Source organism: Rhinopithecus roxellana, chromosome 16 (assembly GCF_007565055.1).
Source record: "Rhinopithecus roxellana isolate Shanxi Qingling chromosome 16, ASM756505v1, whole genome shotgun sequence".
Taxonomy (NCBI): Eukaryota; Metazoa; Chordata; class Mammalia; order Primates; family Cercopithecidae; genus Rhinopithecus; species Rhinopithecus roxellana.
In genome coordinates this window covers 82,033,778-82,050,148 of record NC_044564.1, presented here as the reverse complement: position 1 = coordinate 82,050,148, position 16,371 = coordinate 82,033,778, and the positions used below count along the sequence as shown (strand labels likewise).

General features: G+C 34.5%; 1 non-coding gene across 1 annotated transcript; it reads left to right on the top strand.

Moving 5' to 3' along the window:
• The first annotated feature begins 13,493 nt into the window (after positions 1-13,493).
• Positions 13,494-13,596, top strand: LOC115894105. The gene has a single exon (XR_004054150.1). It is a non-coding gene; the product is annotated as a small nucleolar RNA U13 (small nucleolar RNA).
• Positions 13,597-16,371: the final 2,775 nt, after the last annotated feature.

Below are 16,371 nucleotides of genomic sequence, written 5' to 3'. Positions count from 1 at the left end.
ATTAACTTTAAAGAGTTAATTTTATCACATTAATAGTATGATTTAAATAAATATTGCATTGCTATTCTCTCTGATTGATATAGCCAGATAATTGAACTTACTATGTTTGCATCTAATAACACATCTATATATTTTATTTCATTTTTCTTTTTTTAGACAGGGTCTCACTCTGTCACCAGGTGGGAGTGCAGTGCTATGATCACAATTCACTGCAGCCTCAACCTTCTAGGCTCAAGTAATTGTCCTGTGTCAGCCTCCCAAGTAGCTGGGACTATGGACACATGCCACCATGCCTGGATAATTTTTTTTTTACTTTTTGTAGGGACAGGATCTCACTCTGTTGACCAGGCTGGTCTTGAACTCCTAGGATCCAGCATTCCTCCTGCACTGGCCTCCAAAGTGCTGGATTTCAGGTATGAGTGACTGTGTCCAGCCTATTTCATTTTAAAGATTTCTTAAATTTAATTTTGAGACTTTTCTATTTAGTATTTGTAGTAAATATTGTTATGTTGTATTACACATATTATATCATGAATCATTTCCATTTAGATACTTTTATCTACAGTTTCTACTTTATTCCACAATAAAATTATGGCTTATTTTTCTACACTTGGATTTGATGGGTATATTTTAATCTGGCTTTTCACTCTTGGGTGTTTGATTTTGGTGGTGGTTTTGGGTGTTTTTATACTATTATTTTCATTTCTTTTCATTTTTAAAACTGGGTCATTCATTTAATACATTTATTATACCCTTCAATATGCCATACAGTCTTCTAGGCAATGAGGATAAAGCAGTAAATAATAAACACATAAAAATTTCTGCTGTGAAGCTTATTCTAGCAGTAGGAGATAGATATCAAACAAAATACATACAATTTGATGAGTACCTAAAAGAAACTACAGAGACTGGGTAGTATAGTTTATGTGCAATTTGCTTTTAGTTTTATTGAGATATAATTTGGAGATTATGAAATTTACATATTTAAAGTATACATCTCAAAATTATGTAATATACAGTGTTATGCAAACATCTAATTATATCCTTTAATTATAAATTATAGTCAAATCATAATCAAATTTTCAAACTTTTATGCCACCCAAAAAAAAAATTGTACCTTTTAGTAGTCACTCCCTGTTTCTCTCCATCCCCAGCCCTAGACAAACACTAATCTACTTTCTGTGCCTATATATTTCTGTATTCTGAACATTTTATATAAATTAATAAAAAATGTAGTCTTTTGTGATGGGCTTCTGTCATCTAGTGTAATGTTTTTAGGGTACACCAATCTTGTACCATGTGTTAGCTCTTCATTCCTTCTCATCACAGATTAGTACTCATGTACATCAATAGCACAGTAAGGAATTAATTTTGATCCTTTATGAGTAATCTCATAACTTTTGGGGCGAGCATCTTTTGTTATATGGTCTGATTATGTGGTAATTTCTGTTAACGGATTAATGAATAATTGAGGCCTTGTCTTTTGAGTGAAAGAGGATAGAGTACCTGATTTGTTAGCTTTTATGTTTATTTGTGTCTCAGAACAATGAGGAATATTATACCCTCTGAGGAGTGAATGTCTAGACTGGGAAGTTCCGTATTTCTGTGTTTATACTTGAACCATAACTGTAATTTTAAATTTGAAACTCTAAGCTTTCTTTTTTCAATTTTTCTGTTTGTTTCAATGTTTGTGAATCAAAAGGGCTTTTACCTTTCATTATATGTGTGTTATATCTTGCTACCCCTGGATGTTATTACCAAATTAGATGATAAAATCTCTTAAGGGAGGCCTATTGTAATTGGCTTCGAGCTAATAAATGTGTCAATTGAATATTCCTGAAATTTCAAGAAAATTAGCAAACTAAAAAATTAAATACTTTCAATGTAGAAAAAATCCAAAACCTCAATGTACTAGAATAGAAACTCAGAAACATTTTAAGAAGTTAAGTCAGCATAATTTAGATAATTTTTGGCAAACAGGACAACAGAATAATTTTGATTTAATAAGAATAGTTATGTATTTGATTTATCAGTATTAAGTATGATATCCACATAGATCTTTTTTCCTGCTTTTGTATGTTCTGCCTAAACTCACCTGGCTTCTAACTGAATAAATTATCATTATTACTACAAAATGTTTAAGAGTATTGAGAGAAGAGAAAGTAAGAAACTGGTCAGGCAGGCAGTTAAGATGGGTCCTTGGTAAAACTCCTTCAAACAAAGAACAGGCTGAAAATCAAACTGCAGGCCCTAGGTAAGAAATATTCTGTGTCCTTGAATGGAAACAACTACTGTGTGAACCCAGATGAACACATTCCACTCCTTTTTTGGACACATTTCTCCCTCCTTGTCACAGCTTAGTCTCTTACTTTTCACCTACATTATATACGCCTACCTTTCTGTGATTGGCTGCAGGTTGAGTCTTCATTTACTTAGGATAAATCATCACTTCAACCCCTGACTGGTCTCACGCCAAGGTCTCCGGCCAAGCCTTCACCTCTGCCTCTAATTTGTTCTTTACACTATCATACTTCTTTCTAAGTGGTGCTTTCTCCAAGATGGCCTACAGACCAATCAGCACACTCGTCTCCTTCCAGTTCATAAAAACCCTCAGACTCAGTTTCATAGCTGGCAACAATCTTTCAGGCCCCCTCTCCACTGTGAAGATCTTTCCTCTTTTGCTTGTTAAACTTTTGTTCTAACCTCACTCTTTGTGTCCACGCTATTCGATTTTCTTGGTTGTGAGACAAAAAACTCCAGGTATTACCTCAGACAATGAGGCTGCTACAATATGAGAAATATACATTTATGTTTAAACAAATTGAATCATTATTTTAATATATTGTTTTTAAACATTTATATTATTTTTATAATAGTTATAATCATTTTTAATAGTGGTAAAATATACACAATAGAAAATTTAGCATCTTTATCATTTTTACAGTTCAGCAGCATTAAATACATTCACATTGTTATACAACCATCCCTACCATCCATCTCAAGAGCTCTTTCCATCTTGAGAAACTGAAACTGTATCTTCCTTAAATAGTAACTCTTCATTCACTTTTCTTCCCAGCCTATTTTAAGTACCATTCTACTTATTAATTCTATGAATTTGACTACTCTAAGGTCCTTGTATCAGTGTAATCATGCAGTATTTGTCCTTTTGTGACTGGCTTATGTATCATAACACAGTGTCCTCAAGGTTCCTTCATGTTGTATAGCAGGTTAAGAATTCTCTTCCTTTTAAAAGCTAAATAATATTCCATTGTATGTATGTACTACATTTGATTTATCCATTCATTTGTCCATGAACACTTGAGTTGCTTCAACAATAATTACAATTTGCATGTTATCAAATTCTAAGACCTTTAGGTTTTTAAAATCTTGGACTGTTACTGTATTGAGTTAATGTATGGATCTTAATTAGATACCTGTGCTATTTCTAAGTAAAATAATGCTGAAATATGAACTACTAAGCATAATTTTAAGGTGCACTTTTTTCTTGTTTTCATATGCAAATTAGAAACTTTATACATTTGAATTTGTTAACAAATGTGTTAATTTTGTCTACTTTGAGAAGTTTCACTGCAAGGGAAATATATAGATGTATAAAAAGCTGTAAAAGTGTCAGGGAAAGGGAATTTGCCTTCATGAAGACTAAGGTCTGATGGGCTTATTTATAAGATTTTCAAAAAAAGCTTCAGTATGAGATACCAAACTAACAAAAAAGGTAGGATTTGATTTTCTGTCTATTAAAATGGCAAATGTTTTTGTATAATTGTTGTGCTGTCAATAAGTGACTGTAAAAAGTATTTTTTGCTTTGTTTTGTTTTGGCTGGGCGCAGTGCCTCACGCCTATAATTCCAACACTTTGGGAGTCCAAGGCGGGTGTGTCACCTGAGGTCAGGAGTTCAAGACGATACTGGCCACCATGGTGAAACCCTTTCTCTACAAAAAAAATTTTTTTAAATTAGCCTGGCATGAAGGCACATACCTGTAATCCCAGCTACTTGGGAGGCTGAGGTGGGAGAATCACTTGAACCCAGGAGTTGGAGGTTGCAGTGAGCTGAGATTGAACCATTGCACTCCTGCCTGGGACAGAGCAAGACTCTGTCTCAAAAAAAAAAAAGTTATTTTTTAAACTCTGTGCAGTCTGCCTGGATAGCAGTTTGTGTTTTATCAAAATAATTTTCCTTGTTTTATGTTGGCTTTATTATGTCCATGATTATTTAAGAAAACTACAATATTTTTACTTAGAAAAGAGCTAAGGTTTTTCATAATCATGGTAACTTCCATATTTACATTTTTTTATTATACTTTAAGTTCTAGTGTACATGTCCACAACATGCAGGTTTGTTACATATGTATAGTGTGCTGCACCCATTAACTCATCATTTACATGAAGTGTTTCTCCTCATAATATCCCTCCCCCAGCCCCCCACCCCAGGACAGGCCCCAGTGTGTGATATTCCCCACTCTGTGTCCAAGAGTTCTCATTGTTCAGTTCCCACCTATGAGTGAGAACATGCGGTGTTTGGTTTTCTGTCCTTGTGACAGTTTGCTCAGAATGATGGTTTCCAAATTCATCATCTCCCTCGATACATTTAATTAATGAAGTGCTACAGCGAATTCTAAAAAGATCTAAGAGATTTGTTTTCACTTTAATCGCTGTGATCGTGGGCCTAATTACAGTCACTGCACTGGCCACCACTGCTGGAATGGCGTTACATCAATCTATTCAAACAGCTCATTTTGTTAGTAATTGGCAAGCCAATCCCACCAAATGTGGCATTCTCAACAAGGCATTGATCAAAAATTAGCTAATCAAATTAATGATTTAAGACAGTCTGTTATTTGGCATGGAGATCGGGTAGTGAGTCTCGAACATTGCATGCAAATGCAGTGAGACTGGAATACCTCTGATTTCTGTATCACCCCATATTCCTATAACGAGACTGATCATTCATGGGAAATGGTCAAAGGACACCTTCTGGGTAGGGATGATAATTTATCATTGGACATAACTAAATTAAAGAAACAAATTTTTGAAGCCTCTCAAGCTCACTTATCCATCGTGCCTGGAGCTGAGGCGTTAGATCAGGTGGCAGAAAATCTTTATGGATTGAACCCCACGACTTGGATCAAGTCTACTGGGGGCTGTACTGTAGTAAATTTTGGAATTATGTTTCTCTGTTTAATCGGCGTGTTTTCAGTGTGCCAGACCAAAGAATCCTGCGTCAAAATCGAGAGAAGGAACAAGGCTTCATCGCCATGGCACAGTTATATAAAAAGAAAGGGAGAGATGTTGCGGGAAGTCAGGGACACTGAACGGAGGGACCGGCTGAAGCCGTGGCAGAAGAACATAAATTGTGAAGATTTCCTGGGCATTTATTAGTTCCCCAAATTAATACTTTTATAATTTCTTATGCCTGTATTTACTGCAGTCTCTGAACACAAACTGTGAAGATTTCATGGACACTTATCACTTCCCCAGTGAATATCCTTGTGATTTCCTATGCCTGTCTTTACTTTAATCTCTTAATCCCATCTTCTTTGTAAACTGAGGAGGATGAAGGTCGCCTCAGGACCCTGTGATTGTGTCAACTGCACAAATTGTTTGTAGCGCGTGTGTGTTTGAATATGAAATCTGGGCATCTTAAAAAAGAACAGTATAACAGCGATGTTCAGGGAACAAGAGAGGTAACTTTGAACTGGCCGCCAGTGAGCCAGACGGAACAGAGCTGTATTTCTCCTCTTTCATAAGCAAATAGGAGAAATATTGCTGAATTCTTTTTCTCAGCAAGGAACATCCCTGAGAAAGAGAATGCGCCCTGAAGGTAGGCTTATAGACGGCCCCTTTTTAGGCCTCCGGTCTTTTATGGTGGAAGCTGAAGGGATGAAATAAGCTCCTGTCTCCTATAGTGCTCCCAGGCTTATTAGGATGAGGAAAATTCCCACCTAATAAATTGTGGTCAGACAGGTTATCTGCTCTCAAACCCTGTTTCCTGATAAGATGTTATCAATAACAATGAGCTCCCGAAACTTCATTAGCAATTTTAATTTCTGCTCATCTGGTGGTCCTGTAATCTTGCCCGGCCTCCATTTGCTTTGTGATATTTTCTTACCTTGTGAAGTATGTGATCTCTGTGACCCACAACCTATTTGTGCACTCCCTCCCCTTTTGAAAATCGTTAATAAAAGCTTGCTGGTTTTACGGCTGGGGGAACATCATGGATCCTGCCAACATGTGATGTCTCCCCTGGACACCCAGCTTTAAATTTCTCTCTCGTGCTCTTTCCCTTTATTTCTCAACCCAGCCGAGACACTTAGGAAATAGAAAAGAACCCACATTAAACATCGGGAGCGGGTTCTCCTGATACACACTGACTCAATCCTGTAATCCCAGCACTTTGGGAGGCCGAGGTGGGTGGATCACGAGGTCAGGAGATCAAGACCATCCTTGCTAACACAGTGAAATCCTGTCTCTAGTTAAAAAAAAATACAAAAAAATTAGCCTGGTGTGGTGGTGGCACCTGTAGTCCCAGCTACTCGGGAGGCTGATGCAGTGGAATGAGGTGAACCCGGGAGGCGGAGCTTGCAGTGAGTCGAGATTGCGCCACTACACTCCAGCCTGGGCGACAGAACGAGACTCTGTCTCGAAAAACAAAACAAAACAAAACAAACGAAAAGATATGTGCAATAAGTAACCCAGCTTACTTGATATGTTACTATTCATAAGTTATATAGCAAAGGTTGTCAAATAAAAAGAGATACTCAGCCTTCCCGTGGGCATATTAGTACAGGTAAAAACATATTTATATGAATATTTTAGAAAATGTTATAGCACATGAAAATTCCTGAAAACTTATCGGTGCCTTTGTTGTTTGTGATATGATTCTATCTACTTAGACAACACAGATAGTGTATCAGTCATAATTGCAATTATTTTTAAAATGTTAACTTGATTGCACCTTTACTTCTTTAATGTGAATCTAGCATCTTCTTGGCCAGTAGTTTTCAATGAAGGAGTCACACTCCTAACCTATGGAGTTTTGTTATACAGATGTTTAGGCCTGTTCTAGACTTGCTGAATCTCTTTGCTATATAACATTGATACTTTCTTAGTATATTCTAAAAATATGCCTAATATATTCATGAGCTATTATAGCAGGTTTATTATATGCAGTTTTTTTTCTGTAAATTATGTCTATTTTATAAGCTGCTTATATCTACTCTTCTTTGAAAATGGAATACGTTATTAATTATAGATATTTAATCTAAAACTTTGTTGTCAGTTATGTTATTCTCATAATAAGCTCTCACCGCATCTTTTGCTGTTGAAAATTACCAATTTTGGGCTGGGCACAGTGGATCATGCCTGTTACTTCAGCAGTTTGGGAGGCCAAGGCGGGCAGATCACTTGAGATAGGGAGTGTGACACCAGCCTGGCCAACATGGTGAAATCTTGTCTTTACTGAAAATACAAAAATTAGCTGGGTGTGGTGGTGCCTGCCTCTAGCCCCAGCTACTCAGGTAGCTGAGGAAGGAGAATTGCTTGAACCTTGGAGGCAGAGTGAGCCCAGATCAGGCCAGTGCACTCCAGCTGGGGTGACAGAGCAAGACTCCGTATCAAAAAAAAAAAAAAAAAAAATTATCAATTTAATTAACTACAGCCGTTTCATGATTTTTGCAATCAAGTCTTTTATTTCATTATGATGCTTCCCTAAAAACTCTTGCATCAGTTACATGTGAGAGTGCTTTATCTGCAACAGACAAGAACGTTCTCAGAGCCCTGTAGAAAAGCACTATAGCAAGTATTTTGGGGGGTACAGGCCTGTGATGGTGTTATTTAAGCAATTTTGAGACTATACTAGTGAACTAAATCAAGATTTTTATGTTTCTAGTAGAGAAGAAAATTAATTCATCAGAATGTTAACTCAAGATCAGTTGGAACAAAAATTAATTACATAGGACTAAATTAACTGATAAAAGATGATCGTGGGAACTGTTTGTAATATTGCTGCTGTTTTAAGATACTGTTTTCTGAGTATGTTATCAAACATTTCATCTTTTTTTAAAGTAAATATAACTTATAATAATTTAGTAGAGTATGCTAGTGTAACCTGAAGAAAAAATATTTAATAATGACAATCTTTTCTCCTACCTGAGCCCTCCAGAATTTAGAAGTTCTTATTGAATATTCTTGTTGTCGGGGAAATATGGTTATTTGCATAGGTTTAATTCGAATCTGTCCACCTTAATGCAAAGACCTACTTAATAACTTTGGTTTTACAGCCAAGGCCTTGTCTGACATATCATATTTGAGAATGATGTTCATTTATTTTGATATTACAACACACTTCTAAGGAACTAAGGCCAATTTTATGGAGGCAATGCTTACAAAACTCTCTTGGGATAAATTCCCTGGTACCTGGCTTATAGTCTATCAAGTCTTAGGGGTGCATTAGGAAAATAATTCTTGTAGGTCTAGTAACCTTGTGATATTTTGGGAACTTCAGAAAGAAAGGAATTTTCCCACATTTATAGCAACTACATGTATTATCTGGTGGTAAATTCTTGGCTTGTCTTTCTAGCTTCAAGAGACTTTCCAAAGTCTAATCTGAGATTCCTTATTACAACTTTCAAGAAACTAAATTTTAGAAAGTCTATAAGGCAAATATGACAGTTTTATATATCAACTTGGCCAGTGTATACTACCCAGTAATTTGATCACACATGGATCCTGGTGTTGCTGTGAAGATATTCTGTAGATGTGGTAAACATTTAAAATCGGTTGACCTTAAAAGTAAAGGAGAGTACCTTCATAATGTTGGTGGGCGTTTTTTAATCACTTGAAAGCCCTTAGAGCAAAACTGAAGTTTATCACAGTTTTGAAAAGGAAATACTGCCTCAAGACTGCAACATTGCTAATAAGAATGGCTATTTTTAAAAAGTAAAAAAAAAAAAAAAATGATGCTGGCAAATTTGTGAAGAAAAGGAAACAATTGTACACTTCTGGTGAGAATGTAAATTAGTTCAGCCATTGTGGAAAGCAGTGCGGTGATAAAGAGAACTACCATTTGACCAAACAATCCCATTATTGGGTACATACTGAAACGAATATAAATCATTTTACCATAAAGATATATGCACATGAATGTTTATTGCAGAACTATTCACAATAGCAAAGACATGGAATCAACCTAGATACCCATTGATGGCAGATTGGATAAAGAAAATGTGTACATATACACCATGGAATACTACACAGACATGAATAATGAGACCATGTCATCTGCAGCAACATTGATAGAGCGATAGAGCTGGAGGCCATTATCCTAAGGAAAATGTCTCAGGTAGAGAATACCAAATATAGCATGTTCTCACTTATAAGTGGGAGCTAAAATATTGCATATACATCAACACACACAAAGGAATAAAAGACAGGGGGACCTACTAGAGGATGGAGAGTGGAGGAAGGCGAGGATTGAAAAACTACCTTCTATATACTATGCTTATTAGCTGGGTGACAAAATAACCTGTACACTAAACCACTGTGACTTGCAATTTACCTATATAACAAAGCTGCACATATACCCCTGAAACTGAAAGTTTAAGGAAAAAAGACTACATTATTAGCTTTTGCCTGCAAATTACCTGTCTACCAGCATGCCTTTCAGATTTGAGACTTGCCAACTCCCAAAACTACATAGGTGAATTCTTTGAAATAAATTATACATATTTATATATATTCTGTTTCCTTAGAAAACCCTGACTGATACCAATTTTGGTACCAGGAAGTGGGGAGATGTTTTAACAAATATTAAAACTTTAGAAATGGCTTTGGAATTATGTAATGAAGAGAAGCTAAGTATTTCTGAGACACAAAATAGAAAATAGCTAGATTTCTGAGATTATTGGTATAAATATAGATTTTAAAGGCAATCGTGATGAGAGCTCAAATAATAACTGTACAGAATGCTTCCATTATTATAAAAATACATGTATTGTCACGAATAAGGAATTGCTAAGAAACATGAATGTTACATGTGCTTCTGGTGAAAGCTCACATGGAAATGAGGCACATAGAATTGGATGATGAAAGGAAGGAATTCCCTATCATGAAGTGGCAGGAAACTTGCCTCAACTGTGTTCTACCATTGGATGAAAAGTAGATCCTGTCAGTAATAAACAAGAGTATTGAGCTGAGGAGATTTTCGGCAAATTGTGGAAGGTATGACCTTATTTCCTCCTTATAGTAAAATGCAAAAAAAAAAAAAAAAAAAAAAAAAAAAAAAAAGAGAGAGAGAGAGAACGAAAAAGAAAGAAAGAAGGACAGAAGAAAGAAGTAAGAAAGAAAGAGAAAGAAAGAAAAAGAAAGAAAGAAAGAAAGAAAGAAAGAAAGAAAGAAAGAAAGAAAGAAAGAAAGAAAGAAAGAAAGAAAGAAAGAAGGAAAGAAAGAAAGAAAGAAAGAAAGAGAAAAAGAAAGAAAGAAAAGAAAAGAAGAAACAGAGAAAGGTCATTTTAATAAAAAAAAGAACTAAAACCTGATAATTTGGAAAATTCTGAACTTCTCTAGATAGCCAAGATGAGCAAGTATGTGGTTAAAAGAACGCCAAGGGTCTAGCTAGACAACTTTTGCTAAAAAGATTATGTGTGTGGTTCATGGATTCGCTCAACAATCTCAGCAGCAGCCAAGAATAAAGATGAGTTATCCAAAAAAGATCTTTGGAGGAGCCTCTTGTCTGATGGTTTGGACCCCCATGAATTGCACAGGCTACCAATAAGGTTTTTGAAAATGTTGTGTTGGCAGAAACATTGCTAGCCTGGAATTAAAGAGATTATGATATTTTACATCTGAATTATAAACTTCATTCAGTGAAATTTGATCCTGTTTTACTATATTTTTTTCCAGTGTCTCTACTACTGCTTTTAGCTACTGTGAGGTTTCTTTCTGTTCTCTACTTAGGAATACTTATTATCTATAGATAAATTTTTCTAGATGATTCTTTTATATTATTACAATTTGCCCCTTTCTGCCTTCTAACAATTTACTTTGGCAAAGCTGGAATTTATATATCACTAATATTCTCAATATTCTATGCATAATTATTTATTGTTATTTTTATGATTAACTGTATGATTCTTTGTAACTTGATACTAATCACATTTCATTGAGTATATGTTGTCTATAGTTTCAATTTGAGGTAGATTTCAAGTGTTCTGTTAAGTGTTTGTAAAATCACCTGTCCCCTCATTTTACTCCCAGAGAGATGGGCTGGGGTATTTGTTCCTGATTTGTTGGGGAGGATGTAGCTGAGAATGGATATTAGATAAGTGTGTTTTCTAGATTACTGAAATGCTTTATTGGTACTCAAAACCTGCATTTTAGTTCTAGTCACTCTCCTCTTAGCATTAGTTTATTTTAGAAATTATCTTATTATTTGATATTTTGCTGAATATTTTATTGGTTTTCAGTGTTTCTTCCTATAGTTTATAAGGAACTTAGAGTGTGTTTTCAGTAACCTTCACAACTCTAATTCATTTAGAGTTCCCAGTAAAATTGTGACAGTGCCCATATTACTTTTTACAAAAGCAATGAAAAAGAGCTGAAATGCCTCCTGACCATTTTCCAAACTGATTTATCTAAAAGCTACACAAATGAACACATTTCCCAGAGAAATCAAGTTTCTTATAAGAGATATCTGGCACTGACATATTATTCAATAAAACTAAGTACTTCCTAAGGCAACCGATCTAGAGCATTTCTCAAGAGGAGTACATTACCAGCTGCTAAAAGAATCCTCCCCAAAGTAAACAAGTTCACAAAATCAAGAATAGCAATGAAAACATATCTGTTGGTGCTTTGTTTTAAAGTCAGGATTAAATACAAAAACTTGCTTAAACTATTGCAAGCATGTCTTTACGTTTTCAGGTGCATATTATATTGTGCCTTAGTTTCAATTTTCTGTTACCTATTTAGAAATATAAAATTATAGTTTTCATATTTATTTTTTAACTTTTTTCTATTGAAAATATATTTGTTTAACATGATTATATATTTTAGTGTCAAATATTAAGAATCTAATTTTAAATAGGTATTCTTTTGAATATTTTAAAATATTATTGATTAGAATACAGAGCTGCTTTTTATTTATACCGTTAAAAATATGGAGTGTAGTGCACTTTATTAATTGAGAAGAAACTGCAATAACAATTACAAAATAATGTATTAAATTTAATTGGGAACAAAAGTAGGCACATGTGTAATATAAATAGAGAATGGAAGCAAATAGAAAGTACAAAAATTGCTTGTAAAGTGTCTTAGTTTGGGATGCTATAGCAAATTACTATAGAATGAGTAGCTTATAAACAATATTAATTGATTTCTCATAGTTTTGGAGGCTAGAAGCCAAAGATCATGGTGCTAGCATAGTCAGGTTCTGTTGAGAACCCTCTTTCAGTTTACAGACTGCTGTCCTTTCATTGTATTCTCACAGGGTGGAAAGAGAGTGAGAAACCTTTCTGGGGTCTCTTTTATAAAGGCACTAATCCCATTCATGAAGACCCCACCCTCATGACCTAAATTTACCTATGTAAGGTTCTATCTTTCAACACCATAAAACTTGGGGTAAGAATTCAACATACGAGTTTTGCAGGGAAACAAACATTCAATCGATAACGCAGAGGTTAACAAAAATCTGGTGAGTGTTATTTGACTGTTATTTTGGGGAATATAATTGTAAATAAACTAAAAAAAAAGCTTTCTACATCCTTTCATTGATAAATGAGATATTTGCTATATTTTCTAGAATATTCATGACACAGAGTATTCTACCAAGAATCTATAATTGCATACAATAAGAATTTGAGTATTTTTGTTTCTTGTCTTTAGTATGAAATTAGTAACATTTGATTTTCGTGGATATGTGCTTTTTATATAAAACATAATATTGAGGACTCTTCCTATTATCAAGAAATTTCTGTCTAGATTCTAGAACTAAAGAAAAAGAGAGAGATCATAAATAATCAGTTTTCCTGGACATTGTTAAAGAAGCATTTGAAACAGTTGTACCACTTCAAAACATTGTCCTAACAGTTCCCTTCCCTCCCAGACAAACACAGACCCTTAGTCTACATAAGAAGAGTGAGAAAAAAATCCTCAGGGTCAAAAGTTATCAACATAACCCAAATGAAATGGAGAAATTCCAAGAAAATTACTTACGGCAGTTGGGGTTTAGGCTGCTTCATGTTGGGTGAGGCAAGCATGTGCCCAGACAATGGACCTGTGATAGTTGCCTATGCAGATGTGAGCAAGCAGGAGTCAGGACAGACATGGTTAGGTTCTTGGTATTTCTTTTCTGTCTTATTTAAAGTTAACCTGTTCTTTCTTTCCTCACTCCATTGAGATTTAAATTTACAATGTGATGGTCACTTCTAAATTAATGAAAAAGATGTATAAATAACCATGCTTAAAGCACTGGAGAAGGATCCTTTTGTAGTCCTTAAGTGTGATGATTAGGCTTTCACATTTGTGTGTGAGATGTATCTCCCTCAAACATTTTATAACATCGGCATATTATCCTTCTGATGTAAAAAGAAAAAAAGGACTAGAGGAAATACACTTGTCTAGTAATATAGAAGTAGATCTGGTCATCTCAAATCATGTAAAAAATAGAAATTAATGAATCAACTAAAGTTTACATTGTTTTTTATTTTCTGCTCATATATTTGTCTCATACTTTTTGTCTTCAAAAACATTCTCAGAGACAAGTACATTAGAGATGATCCCAGAATTGTTTGTATAGAAATAGAAAGTGAGAATCTCATTATCAAGAGGATCTGCCATCCAATTGTTATGGAATTCTTACTAATATAAGACTTACACTTTATAACAAGCTAAGATATTTCCTACTACAAAATATATTTTCAAACAATAACTTCCTAGCTTTCTGGCCCCTTTGACATGAAAGGAGTCAAAAGGAAAAAAGTTTCTTGTTACATCCTATTTTCTATTCTTTTATTTTGTTTCATTTTTTCCTGAGTGCACACCGGGCATGAGGCCTTTCTCACCTTTTGAAATTGAAAACATTTCTTTTCTGAATAATGAGTTGAAATAAGAAACAAATTTTTCATTCTAACATGTAAATCTTCATCTTTTATGTTTAAAATGTATTCTCTCAATTATGGAAATATATATCATGATACCTGCATGCATTGAATGAGATGCAGTGAAAGAAATAATTTTCTTTGAATTGTGTCTCATATGCTTTGATGTCAGTGAGAAGTCTTGTGCTCTTTTCCACATTTTTACTTTGCCATTTATACAACTCACAATTGTAGTTCACGATTACAATAACAGGAGAAATAATATGATTCTTGCTGTGGTCATTGTTATTGAAGTGTTTTTCAATCACTTATTAAACATGAGGAAAAGCTTTGTCTTTTTCTACATTTTATTTAACCTTCAATATGCTATAAAAACTCCAACAGATGATAGATATTAACTTATATCAATAGGAATTCTTCACATGGAAGTAAGTGGCTAATCAGAACAACAATCTGTATGTATTACTGCCATCACAAGTGAAACTGTATATATTTTAGTTGACAGTTTTGACCTACTGGATTATAAGATTCAAAGTGAAATAAGGTAAAAAATACACTGTGCTAAAGAGCACCATATATAGAACATTATCTCCAGTCCTTCATTTTACAAATAATAAAAAAGGCTCAGAAATTTTAAGGTTTTGTTTATAGTAAGAAAGTTAGTGCCTCACAGAGCTCTAGGCTAGACTTCATTCACCTGCATGTTTGCCTAGTGGTTTCTCATTTTCCATGCTCTCTCAAGTATACAGAGATCAAAGCTAAATAGAGAAGCCAAAAGGACTGTAACTGACAGTGTCTCATAAATTATGTTTATATCTCAGAAAGAAGAGGTGAGTTAAAATGTAGATGCAAACAATATCATAAAGCTATATTTTCTCTAACTTTACAGAATAACAAAATCACTGAATGAGAACTTCCTCAACTTTATTTTCAATCTGCAAACACATCTACACTACCATCTTTTATTTTCTTGTTTCTTTTGGTTGCAACAGAATAGTTTCTTAGACCTGTTGAAAGCAATGTTCACCACTTGTGCTTCTGTGTCTCATTCACAAGACAAAAGTCTTCTCTGGACCCTCACTCTCTTTTCTGTACACTATTCATCTTTCCCTCTCTGGAAAATCACTCCTATGGTTCTTTAAATACACTTGAGCCTCTCCCACCATAAAGGAAGTCTTTGAACACCCTACTGTTCTCAACTATTCCATTAACTAGCTAGCTCTGCTTCTTCACAGTCATCATGAAAGAATAGCATGTATTTGCTCTCTGTATGTCTTCACCACTCATTAACACTTAAACTATTAGAATGTGATTTACAGCACTAAACTCAAATTGCTCAGAAAGCATCAGTGGCTTCTTCATTATTATAATCAATAAACTGTTCTCAGTGGTACCCTTCCTTGATTGTGCTAGCATCTAATAATTTTTATCATTTCTTCCTCAAACTTTCTTCTTTGCTGGCATAACTCAATTCTGTAATTCTGGATGCCAAATTCACTTTTTTGGTTTCTTCTTTTTTAATGTCTTTTTTTTGGGGGGGGCTCCACTTCTTGAGCATGTGTGTTAAATATTGTTCACTGTTCTTTCCAAGGACTATTTTCATTTTACATTTCCTAGATGCGGTCATTCATTACCATAGTGACTTCAATAATCATTTGATGACTTCAAATCAAACAGCTATAACATTAGTGCTGATGTTCAGACCTATACATATAGGAATTGTTTCCCATGTCCAGCTGTTTGTTTTACGACCTACATGAACTGTGATTCCAAAAATGAATGCAACTTCCCCTTTTACAAAAATGCTCCTATTATTGAATACCATCTTTCTATCCTCATCATTCACACCAGCTCTTTTCACCACAATTCATATCAATAAATTACAGAGCTTCATTTTTTCAGTTCCCATATATATTTTCTAAAAACATAGGATACCCATTTAATTCTCTAGATTAACTCAACAACTTTCTAAATGATCCCACTGTCTCTAGTCTTACTTCCAACTAATCCACACTTCACAGGGAGATCAGGATGATCTTTTTAAATGCAAATGTAACCATGTAGTTCTGCTCCATAAAATCTTTCCATGACTCACTACTGTGTTTAAGGTAAAAGCCATAGATCATAGTGATAGTTTGTAAGGTTTTTTCTACACTTACGTTTCCAGTTTACCTCTAATCACTATCTCCTACTACAAAATAGAATTATTTTATATTCTTCAGATCTCTAAATGCTTCACACTTGCTCTCAAGTCTTCTC